The 12,435-nt window shown below is 42.4% G+C and overlaps 1 protein-coding gene across 2 annotated transcripts in view; it reads left to right on the top strand.

The window, feature by feature from the left end:
• Positions 1 to 12,435, top strand: part of sorcs3b (sortilin related VPS10 domain containing receptor 3b) — an 80,742-nt gene that overhangs the window by 31,566 nt on the left and 36,741 nt on the right. For both annotated transcript variants that reach the window (XM_085922944.1, XM_085922945.1), the window contains 6 exons: positions 3,987 to 4,142; positions 9,267 to 9,356; positions 10,825 to 11,015; positions 11,081 to 11,204; positions 11,287 to 11,363; positions 11,791 to 11,913. The gene's annotated coding sequence lies outside the window, so the exon portion shown is untranslated. The remainder of the gene's footprint in view (positions 1 to 3,986; positions 4,143 to 9,266; positions 9,357 to 10,824; positions 11,016 to 11,080; positions 11,205 to 11,286; positions 11,364 to 11,790; positions 11,914 to 12,435) is intronic.

The following is a 12,435-nucleotide window of genomic DNA, read 5'->3' as shown; positions in this document are numbered from 1 at the left end:
TAAATTGTTAAAAAAAATAAAGAATGTGGTTTTATTAGTGGTATGTTTGTCTTATAAAAGTGAGCAATGCTGCCACATTTGAATGCTCTTTTTTTTTTTTTTTTTTTTTTTTTTTTTTACAACACTGATCCCGCTCTTGCAATCACTCTTTGCTGTGCAGTGGCGTACTTATAGATGCTTGCTTTTTTTTATATTTTTTTATTTTTTTATAGATGGATTTTCATTTCTGCCAGATTGTAAAGAAAGCGTGGTGTAAAATGAAGCGTGTTCAGAAGGAGTAGCGGCAGCATACATCCGCAGCGAGGACACCGCAGCGCTGTCCTATTGATCGCTATTATCTTAAATTCATCTGGGTCGCCGTAGTCGTTACCATATATGCTAATCTGAGGTCAAGCGTGTCTTTTTCCATCCATATGAATGATGTCTAAACTGTGAGCCGGATGCACTCGGAATAATGCAGAAGATGAAACTTTAAGTTGAAGAAATATTTCGACAAAATGCAAATGTTACGAGAATTGTAAACTAAGTCAGTGATTGTCCAAGTGTGGCGGGATGGAGGCTAACGCTAGCGGTTAAAAAAAAAAAAGAAACTTATATATTTGCAATAATGTATTACTTTCAAAAAAGTTCTTTCAAATACTTTGGTATTTTCAAATACATTCAAATGTACTTGAAAATACAATCAAACATGAATGGAAACTTCTTATTTTTGTTTTGATCTGTTTTTTGGTAGCGATGGTTTCCGAAGTTAGCTTACTAGCTTTTTTCCTCACCGTCTTCGGTAGATGACTCCTCTGGTGACTTATGGTGTCACGGAACGACGGCCACTCTATTATTTTATAAAATAGTGATTACCCAGACGCTGTCATTTTAGCGACGTACAGTATATGAGTGACTTGTATCGTACGTAATAAAGGGATGCGATATGAAAATGTCAAATTACATGTTTTGAAAATACTTTTCTCCATAGATATTCTTGGGAAGACATTCTTTGATTTGATAGACAACAATATTAGCGTGTCTCAGTGTATGACTATGCTGGCTAAACTGCCCCCCCCCCCACACACAAACACACACAATATGGAGCTTAATTAGCATAAGCAGCAACAGTTTGACCTTTCAAACTCCAAATGATTATTAGTGTCAAGATTAAAATGTCTGCTGGTGTGTACAGTACATATTTGCGTGTACTGTTTACACTGATGTGGAATAACTCCCGGAGGCCATGTCCGCGCTGCCGTGTAAAAATAAAATTAACTTCGCTAATGATGTGCGCGTCCATGACGGAATTAACATACGTTTAATTTATTTCCTATCTTTACTCATTTTAAACTACTCGCAGGGCTGTTTCTTTATTATTATAATTTTTTCAAACCAGGTTTAGAAGTGTAATAGACAACAAACCTCTGCTAATATTTATCAAAGACGCAAAACAACTTGATTTTCTGCCTCATTGGCTTAGTGGGTGAGTCGCATCCAGTTTGATTGACGCCGCCTCGCGGGGATCAAGCACAGAGCCAAGAAGATCCATTCAAACATTGCAAGATCTTGATTGTTCCTTTGAAATCGGAAATCCTACCCGCCACTCTGCCAAAATATTTTTTTAAGCATTTTCAGCATTAGCTAACGCTGTCGGCTAATACTGCGGATCGCCCAGACTCAATTACCCTTTTGGGTTTGACACAACTTGCCGTAAATATCCGAGGGATCTTATTCATATTTTACGTATTATTGAGTTTTACAGACACATAAAAATTATGATAACTTCTCGAACGTCTTCATATAAGTTAACAGTTTACTTTTCCAACTACACAAAAATAATTCCCACGTGTGACCTTGACATCTTTAGCTATTTCTAGCATGCTAGTTCAACATGTTGAGCACCACGCGTAAACTTTTTCCTAGCGACGCCTCGTCCTTACCACGGAAACGTCTTCATATAACTTTTAACGCGGTCGGTCATGCGAGCGTCTTTTAATTCGCTTGTGCATAGGAAGGAAGCGCCTTGATGAAGTTTGCCCTCAACCTCAATTAAAAGCATAATCATGCCAATAGAACAGACACAAGTCCTCGATTATATCAAGGCAGGATTTAATAGACTCCCAGCATGGGTGGGAGTGGTGGCTTGCTGTAATTTGTTACAAGACGCTACATGGGGAAGAAAGGGAGCTGGTGTGTGTGTGTGGGGGGGGGGGGGTGACTCTGACTCAGAATCTTTTTATTTTTTGTGCTCCCGCCAAGCGCCTATCCTCTCCCTTGAGGTGTTGTTCGACCACTGTAATCACCCCCAGTGTGTGATCTTGCAAGTGTGTCATATAAATGGCAAGCAGCGTTTGTTGTGTGCAACCCCCCCACACACACCCCTCCCCACCCCGGTCCGGTCCATAATATATCAGGGATCTACAGTAAATCCTGCAGGCGTGTGCAGGAGAGCGATTGGAACGGGGGGGGGGGGGCGAGCGAGGGGGGATTTGGAGACGGGTGACTTGCTAATGGTGTAAGGAATAAAGCCTGAGAACAACGGGGAAGGAATGCACAACACACACACGCACAAAAAGTTACAACTAAAAGGGGGGGGGGGGCGTGCACTGTGACCCGCTTGCTTGAAAAGTAGTCATAAGAGAGTTTGGAGCTAAGGGGCGGGGCTTAAGATGAAGTTTGATAGGCCCCTTACTCCATGCTATTTAGAGTCATCCGTGGCGCTCACCTGACTCCAAGGTCATCCGAAAGCACATTGGGCTTTTCTTTGGAATGTACATTTATCATCTTTGTTCATCCAGCAGCATCCGAGTGCGCTTCCCTCCCGCAGAGATGAGCAAGAACATGTCCTTACTTCCTAGTGCGGATATAATAACAAGAAGCTGTGCACTCAAATATAAATTAATCGAAAAAGTAGTCAGAGAAAGCAGAATTGATTTAGGGCAGACAAGTTTTAAATTTGAGAACATTATTGGATGCTGGGAAGATCTTTGGAAAAATGACCGTTAATCATAAACTAATTTTAAAAAATAAAGTCAAGAAGATGCACACAACTCAAACTATAACTATAGTCCGCCTTTTAAAAGCCGGTCGACTAAAAAAAAAAAAAAAAGCTTGAGTGTTGCTGTGTCTTAATAACCACTGCACCACAACATCAATGAAACATTGATGTCATGTTTCTCAGAGAACTTAATAAAAGTAATTAAAAAAATATACAGAATGCAGAATGACTCACAGCTTTTGGCTTTTCTTCCTGGAGAGGGAGGACTTTTAATTTAAATGTTTGTGTGTTTGCAGCTTCATTTTATGTGTAGGCTGCTACTAAAAGACGTGGGGAAAAAAAAATTGGTCCTTGTGTTGAACTGGTCTTACGCAGCAAAGGCGGGACACAAACAGGTGCACCTTTCGAGATTGTGCTCAGCTGAAATGAAGCATTTAGCAAATGCTTACCATGCCGTGCTGCTCTGACTTTGTTCAGAGTTTATGGGAAGTGCACCGTAGCCTCGTAAAAGTCCAAGACTGGAAAATTAAAGTAGAATATATAGTAGAAAAGCCATACAAAAATAAGTTGAACTACAGTTTGAGCATTTAATTCAGTGATTCATTTGTGTACCACTAGGGGGAGCCCATGTAGCCGTAATGATACGCAAGATGTTAACAATCTGGATAAGAAATGTTTTTTCAAGACCTGAAATATCTTCGATCAATTGAGCCAAGGCCAGAAACGTTTACGATTGCCTACAGATGCCACAAGATGGCGGTAAAGCACTACATTCAGTGCTGTCGCCCTGACTAAATGAAATGCTTCACCTCACTTCAACTTTCCTTGAATATAAACAGTCATCAAAGTATGTGTACAATTTTTTTGTGTTCACTCGAAGTAAAAAAAAAAAGTGTTGCTTTGTACCGCTGTACATTTTCCTCCCTCATGTTATGCAAGACAAAGTGAGAAAAGTAATTTCACCTCCTCCTTTGTATTTTTTCTCTTATCTGATATTTTCCGCTAGATTTTGATGGTTCCCGAAAGCAAAAGTGCGCTCTCCTGACTGACAGCGTTGCACAACGGGAGAATGAGAACGAGTGAACTGGAAGCAGAAGTGTGATGGAGGGAAGATGGATTCTGTGCTCTCACTGGAAAGCTGTCACAAGTGTCCTCGCCACCTGTAAATATGTTTCTCACACACACAGACACACACAAGCCCAGACAGGAGTTCCCACCCAAGTGTGTCACTTTTCTATCTGGCCGTGTGAAAGAGCTCAGAGCACGCTGCTTTCAAATTAGTCCGAAAAGGAAACGCTTTAAACATAGCCAATCCCGGCAGGAAGGAGAGAAAGCCTCACCTCACACTTTCACTTCCTGTCACATACACAGGTGAGGAGACGTGACCGCCATCACGTCCGGAATATTTTTTTTTCTTTATTATTCTTATTTACAATGCGTTAAGCTGCAAACGTCTGCAGATGATTAATTGCGCAACGTCAACGTCTCACTTTGCAGGCAAATGAAATGTGAGCCTTTATTCGCTGGTGACGTTTCAATTCCAACAAGCATGTTGGAGGCATTCAGCCATCGGCCGAGGAAAAAAAATCAGGAAGCTGCGGGCAAGGAGCGTGCAAATTGGGGAGAATTTAGTTCGATTTTCTAGGAGAACTAGGACTATAATAATAAGCAACATTATTGTTTTGTGTTCCAAATCTATTTTTATTGAACATTTTAGCTACAGAGCGGTGTTTTTGTGCACTTTTCAAAGTGCATAACCACTTTTCCAGGTTAAAGGTTTTAGCTTACTGCAGCGCTCTGCTAAAGTGCTCATTGAGTCTACATTAATGGATTTCGCCGGCTACAAAAATACTGCCGTATTAATTTCCTGGGAAATTCACATTTATTAAGACTAGAATTCAGCGAGGGAGCCTTATTTTTATTATTCATCTGGAACGTGTAGTAAGTCTGATATCCGCTCCAGCGTTTTCCAGACTGCGAGCGTAAGAATTCTCAGGACCTGTGGGAACCTCGTCACAGCATCAGATGCGGGTGCCTATTCCGTTTGTAGCTCCTTTGCCCGTGCATCTTATTGGAGTGGCTGAAAATAGAGGCGGCTTTATTTTCGGGGATGAAGGCTACGTCTCTCCATTAGGAGGAGCCGCATCGTGAGCGAGTGCCTGGCGTGTCCTTGGAGGCAGCTGAATGCCAGACGGAACCTGCAGCTTCTCTCGCAAATGAGACGGCCCCACTTCACAGGACTAATGGCGCTTTTTTTTTTTTTTCTTTGTAAAGTCGCCGAAAAAGTCACAAGTACATTACAGCGGGAAGACGCCCTTGCGGGGTCAACGCCCATCGATTCTCTTTAAGATGACGAGCGAGCGCAGCGATGAGTACATTTAATGTTGGTAAATGCTAGTCGTCTATTCATAGCTACCGCCTGGAGAGAGCGCGAGAGATGCGGGATTGCGTAACGTGACGTTTACCCATTGGCAATTATGCTAGCGGTCCAATTACAGGATGCCAGTGACAAATAAATACAATTGACAAAGACCACCTAAATGTGGACAGATCGGCCATATTTGGCGATTTCACGATGAAATGATGCACTTTTGCCCTCTGTACTTGTTTTGGCAGACTTCAGTCACTATCCGAGAAGCTTTAAGTGTCAAGGCAATGATGAAAGTAACATCAAATTCCTAAGTGGCGTGCAGTACATCAAAGAGACGTTCATCGCTGCAGGGGGTCCTTAGTTTGCGACGGCTACGTGTCAAAGTGCCGCCGTCATGCAGAAGAGGGCGCGTTCGGTTAGCTACGCTTTTTTGTTTGCTTGTTTTAAAGCGTATATATATATTTATACAAATAATTAGGGTAACATGACATTTCGATTGTACTAGATTGCGCCATTTTTTTTTTTTTTTTATTGTTTTATAGCTCTGGCAGAAATGTAACAATTTTTTTTTACGCACGTCCGAATGGGCTGTTGCTAACTGACACACATAATGATGGTAAATATTTGGATGAAAACACCATAATACAGTACAAAGTATCTATGCGACCACACCCAACAAAATAGCCTCGACGGGTTAACAATGCTAATGCTGACATTTATATTTTTTAATAACTTAAGCACAAAGAATAAAGCATTAGTCAAGCATTTCCATGATGTGCCTCAACCTGGCCTTAAATAAAAAAAAAAAATGTATTGCATTTCTACTCGGGTGCAGAAACGCCACAAAAGCTGGCAAACTTTATAATGTCTTCCTCGCATGGCTGTCATCCCCGTACCGTTTTACTACGGGTTTCACGGCGCCGCCTGTAAACACGGCAGCTCGGTTCTCCGTACGAGACGTCGGGAGAACATTTGGAGCGTAACTACTAAGCCGATCTCCTCGTCTGCCAGCCGCCACCATTTGTCAACTGCTCTGCATTAATGTGAAAGGTGGCATTGGGGCGGAGCCATGTCGGAAAGGCAGATGAAGTGATGAGATCCCAACCTGTGTTGGTTTTTTTTTTTTTCTCTTACCTCGCTCACTTGCAGTATATGTTCCTTAAGGAATGATTTCAAGGAGGATAAATGATTAAAGCTTCTTTATTTTGCGGCCGATGTTGAAGGCGAAAAAGCTCTTATCTCTAATTGTGATGCATTTTATTAGCAAGACAAAAAGCACTACAAAATCAAAAGCAACATTGTGCTCCAATATGACTCAGCTTCTTGGCAGCAAAACATTTCACGCTAAAGAGCTTATGTTCAAACATTTCAACATTTACAAAGACAAGATTCATTTTAATTGGCTGTCATCATGTGAATGTTTGTTGTTTGGGGTGGAATACTAAACTTTATCATGCTAAGCTCTTGCTCATGTTTTGTTTACAAAATACGGCTACATAATAATCGTAACAAAACTTGCCAATGTATCAATATTATCAACATTTACTTGAACATTTTAACAAGTTCATAAATTAAAGATATCAAGAGAAAATTGAAACTTGCGAACTAAATCGTGTTGCTAAGTGAAAGTCCACCAAGTGCCCATTGAATCCTAACAGCCAAAAATGAGACCCAAGATTGTGTCTATTGACTCTTATTTCCTCCAAATTTGGATACAATTTCAAATTGTATGATATGAGTGTTGTTCAAGAAATCTGACGGTTCCAAAAAAAAACCATTTACCAAGATGTATGTACACTGCCGCTTTTAAATCATGCAATTACATCTCAATAGTGAATGAGTGATTCCGAGGCGTGCTAGCTCGAGCATGAATGAAGTCAAAGATTTGCTCTTGTTTTCACTCCACTCGTGCATATCTAAGGTATTGGGAATTTTATTTTTAGCCTAAATTATGCCCAGTCGGCAATTGCAGGTGGACAATACATCTTCATCTAACACCGTGGTGATTTGAGACAATATATCATGCAATTCTGGACTCCCTCTCCATCTCTCTCTCTCTCTCTCTCTCTCTTTTTTTGCAATCAAATTTAAGCCCTTCTTTTCTTGAAATATCTTCCTCTCCCCCCCACCCCCGGCTGTCCTAAAAGCCACGCTGGATTTTTGGAGCTGTCTCCGACTTCAAAAGGGTCGAGATGGAAGGGTGCTGAAGGAGTGGTGATACATCAGCTGGCAAAGAAGCGTGTAGAAATGGACTTGAAAGAAGATGGATAGACAAAGAAGTGTGAGTGTGCGTGTGTGTGCGTGAGAGAGGTAAAAAGGCCGCGGGTAGGGAGCAATCGCCTCCTTAAAAGTGAAGGAGCCTGGATCACGTCACCTTTGGAGGCCTTTTAAAGTGTTCAAGAAGACATCTCAGAAAAAGACGCTGCAGAGAATTTGGAGCAAAGAATCGATTTTTTTTTTTTTTTTTTTTTTTTTTCTCTCTCCTCCTCCCCCCTTCTGTCGGCGAGCAAGGGAAGCCACAAGGAATCCCACTGAAAGTCCGAGGAAACCCAATGATGGGGCAAAATCCATAATGGGGGAGGCGTTTCTCTCCCCCCCCCCCCCCCCCTTGCTGTTGTCAGTATAAAATATGTCAAGACAGTAAAGTGATACAAGCGTTTCTTGTTTATGGTAAAGGGAAGGAAGCACTCCTCTCCCCCCCCCCCCCCCCCCATCACTTTTCATTCCCAACACGTTCACCTTGCCCTTTTAATTTTCCATGTTGCATTCTAATAAATCTGCCAAACATCATACCAAGGCTAACAGGGGAAGAAGCATAAGGAGTCCGTGTCATGCCGCTTGTTAATCTAATCTGCGCCTATCGTTACTTACCATGCGTCCCTCCCCGCAACTCGCCCGCATATATTACTCCCACGTTACGTTCTGACATTCCAAGCAGCAGCGATGCCCTCGAGATGGAGCGTAGCCATGCAAGACGATGTCTCAATTGTTGCCTGCCTTAATAATCAGACAACTTGTAGATTCAGTCCATGTGGAACACTGAAAGCTATATATTACATTTTATATATATATATATATATATATATATATATATATATATATATATATATATATATAGTGTTCCTGCATGAACTGTCGTTGTCTTTGCAAATAAAGTTGTCGCCCAAAGTCATTCTTGAAGCGCCATTGTTTCACCTCGACGACGTCCTCTAAATTTCACTCTCCAATATACTAATGGAATTATGCTCAAATCTCCGCTTGCTTTCATTCCACTTAAGCGTTTTCTTTAGCAATTCAACACTGGCGTTATCTGCCTGACAATGGCGGACTCCATTCAGTGGAGAGAAAAAAAGGCGCTAACATGTCTTTTCCCTTGAGGGGAAGGAAAGAAAAAAGGCTCCCTCAACTGTTAGCGGAATTACGCTAACAAATTGGATACGGTTCAAGTGAGATTAAAGGTTCATTTATACAAGTCAAACTAACCTTTGCATAACAATCGCTTGTGTGTGTGTGGTTGTGTGTGTGTGTGTCTGCTTAAACAGTCGGAATTTCCCAAAGTGGGTCAGAAAATGTACAGTGCGTTTGGAAGCAGATGGCGTTTGCTCTCCGCTGGCGATACATAAACATCATCATTAAGATTTAATGGCGCCGCTTTATGATTATTTCACCGTACCTCAATATCAAGTCGGGATGAGGTGAACGAGCACCTTTTCTCTTGCGAACGCAACATTATTGATGTTCAATAATACAAAATGCAAATCAAAAACCTTAAGATGGTTGTTTTAAATGCACAAAGTTGAGAGAACACTTATGATGACACTTATGATGACAAAAAAAAATTGTGATTGACTGCCAAAGTATTCACCATGCAGCACTTGGAACAGTTTTTTTATTCTTTTTTTTTTCTTTACACAGCTAACAAGACAGTCGACAGGAGCTTTCAGCACCGGTTGCCAACCACTGACAATTGCGTCCAAGTCCAGACCTGTCGCCGCCTCTATCTGGGTCAGTAGTTGAGCAGTGGGATTGTTCTTGTCAAAATGTAATTGCTGCCTGTACGATTCTATCTTGATTGTAACTTGGAGCGGATGATAGACTCGACTGAGGTAAGAAAATAAATCTCATGAGCCCCGCACCCCCCACCCCAAAATATGATTTTTGTCCAAGCCCGATGTGCTGAGTCCCTCAAATCGCAGCAATTACTTTAACGTAAGCGAAGAAAGCTAACGTGGCCAAGCTATAAAACTCTGTTCCAAGTTGTCATAAATTAACAGAGGAATCCTTGAGGCAATACTCCGAGGAGCTAAAATTATAAGGATGAGGTAATACGGCTCACCCGAGTATTTGCCATCAAATTTTTGCGTGGCAAAAGCTAGCATGTCACGACTTCCGCGCGGTCGCTAACAGGCCGCAATGAGGACGGTTACGCCGAAATGGCAAACTAACCGAAAAGTAGTCCTCCCAAAGAGATTGTAAAAAGACAATTTTTTTTTTTCCACTTTCCATTTGCAATAAGAAAAAGAACATTTGTCCTTTTTAACAGCGCCAGTATCACCCACGGAGGCAAGTGCGCCTCGCCGTTCATACCCCCGTACGCTAGCGCGGGCTGTCGGGATGATGGCCATTACGGCTGGTGCTAGTGCCTCCACCGGGATCGCTCAAGTGTTGCGACTAACAAGCTCGGCAAGGCAGACAGCAGATGCACAAATGGGATTTTTTTGTCCGGAAAGCTTTCGAGTTTGCTTCACAAGAGACGCGGGCGGCCCGGCCCGCCTGAGTTATGCGCCACTAGAATGAGATGATTGCATCTGATAATCTTGCTAATGATCTACACCGGAGAGAGGAGCACATAAAAAAAACAAAATGAAGAGCCAACCACACTGCCGCACACACTGCTCTGCCTGATGCTCTTTCATTTATTTTTTTTAAACTATGTACTCCACCCTGGAAGATGTGCGATATTCCTTGTTATCAACATCAGTCCACCAGGAGATATCGCGCCATTCCTAAACACACTTTTATATCTTTCATACACAAGCACGGTCGGTACTTTACTGCTTCTCCCTTCCGAAGTTGAATTCAGGCTTTTACAACATGATTCCAAGAAGTCTAGTTCAGTTCAGCTCACCATTGGAAGGCTCAGAATAATGAAAATCTGATCTGGCTTTGGTGAGCCATCAACTTCAGATGACTCGAGACTATTTGTAGTCGAAAGTCGAGTTAAAGTCGATTAATCGTCACCGATGTTCAGCATGATACCGATCGCCGACATTTCTAGGACTGGATTCAGTGATGGACTAGCATAAAAAACCAAATGGTTCAAAATACAACTGAGCTGCTTTCATTTTGGATTCTGTTAAACCTCGAGCAAGTACCGGTACTATCTCAGGACCTCAAAAGACAATGAACAAGCGCCGAATTCCACACATTGAAACTGACATGAGGCATATTGCCGTCTCCTCACACATTTTAGGTAAGAGACGGATGGAGGTGGCTGGTCTTCCTTTTGCCAGCTTGCCGCCGTTTTATTTGGGAGCAAGCCACTTCATCTTTGCGGCATAATGAGTAAACAGAGAGCGATCAGTCCAATTACCCCCTCATTGGCGAGGCGTTCCGGCGAGGGGAGGCCTGCGGAGAGACTGAGCTGTCCGCCGTGTGGCCGAGGTACATCAGTCGCACCTGCTGCCCCGCAGCCTTCGCTTTGGATGAATCTCAATTTCCTTCGACAGAAACGGACTCCCGCAAACGCAAGAAAAAATGGTGACCGAGATACGATCCCGGCGGGAAGGACAACGGCGGACGGCGCCTTTTTTCGGTTCACTCGACTTTCTCTGTCGCCTGCAAAATCAAAAGGTGACGACCTGGTGTCAGAAACGTTTTGGACTGTGAGATTTGAAGGAGTGTGAATGTTCTTATTTTGTTTTTCTTTTCTTAGCGCTCGGAAGGTTGTTGCTATTTGCAACCGAGAGTTCATTAACCGGCCAGTACAACGGAGCCTCGGAGCAATTGAATGTAATTAAGACTTTTTACAGTACCCCGACCTCCACTCAAACAAAGCACAATTGCACCACTGTTAAATGACCTGCATGAGAAGTTGCCAAAATCAAAGAAGCGCACACACACAGAAATTTGTCTTGTTGATTGTCACAATGGGAATGAAGAAACTATTCTAAAATGGAAATCTCGGAATTTGGGTATGTCTAGTTTGCAGGTAGGGAAACCTTTAACATGTTTTTTTTCAAGTCGTACATTTCACACTAAAGTAGTTCCCAATTGCCAAAAATGTATAATTATGAAATAATTCCAAAAATATACAAAGCTAAACGACAAATACAATTAAACTAGTGCACCCCCTCGCCCAAGATCTGATTGGTGGAGACTCACCTGGTGACTTGTCTAAAGCCTAATTAAACTAATGCAACATGTACCCCCCCCCCAGGCCAGACTTGGTATGACCCACTAGCACGCTCTGATTGGTGGAGACTCACCTGATGCCTTGTCTAGAGCATAAAACCAGGAGGTGGAGCTTCAAAATCTGTTTGATTGGCGGGACCATTTTCAGGTAAGCCACATCAAAACTATGAATATTGTTGCTCTTATTAAGTGAACATTTGCTTGACTTGATTTCAACATTACACGAATGCAATGTCCATTTTGAATTCAACTGTAAAATGCCATTGAGCCTACAAGTGGTGATGATTTGAATTCCCTCTTCCTGCCCATGTGCAAGAGAGAGGATTGAAGTCTCTGGTCTGAGGGCGCCGGGTTCATAGCTGTCCAATTTACATGAGCTTCTTGTTTGTCTTGCGTGTCCTGGACTGTTTACACGCAGGGAGCAATCTACTAATTTTTGAACCGAGCTCTTGTACAGGATCTCATTAGATTGTGCTGTACTTAATCAAATGCCCGGTGAGTGGAGAATGTGTTGTGTTCATCCGACGAACGTGACTCCTCGGTCGGAGCCTCTTCGGTCACGGCGTGACATTGACTTTACGTCTCAATGTGTGTAACTCGCTGTTGCGTTATAGAATTACAAACGGTTACATTTGTCATGGTGTTGTTGCGGGCTTGTTATCCTTGAAGC

The sequence above is a fragment of the Syngnathus leptorhynchus genome, chromosome 10 (assembly GCF_054491065.1).
Source record: "Syngnathus leptorhynchus isolate UIUO chromosome 10, UIUO_Slep, whole genome shotgun sequence".
Taxonomy (NCBI): Eukaryota; Metazoa; Chordata; class Actinopteri; order Syngnathiformes; family Syngnathidae; genus Syngnathus; species Syngnathus leptorhynchus.
The sequence above is the reverse complement of the archived record's forward strand: the minus strand, read 5'-3'. Positions and strand labels throughout refer to the sequence as shown.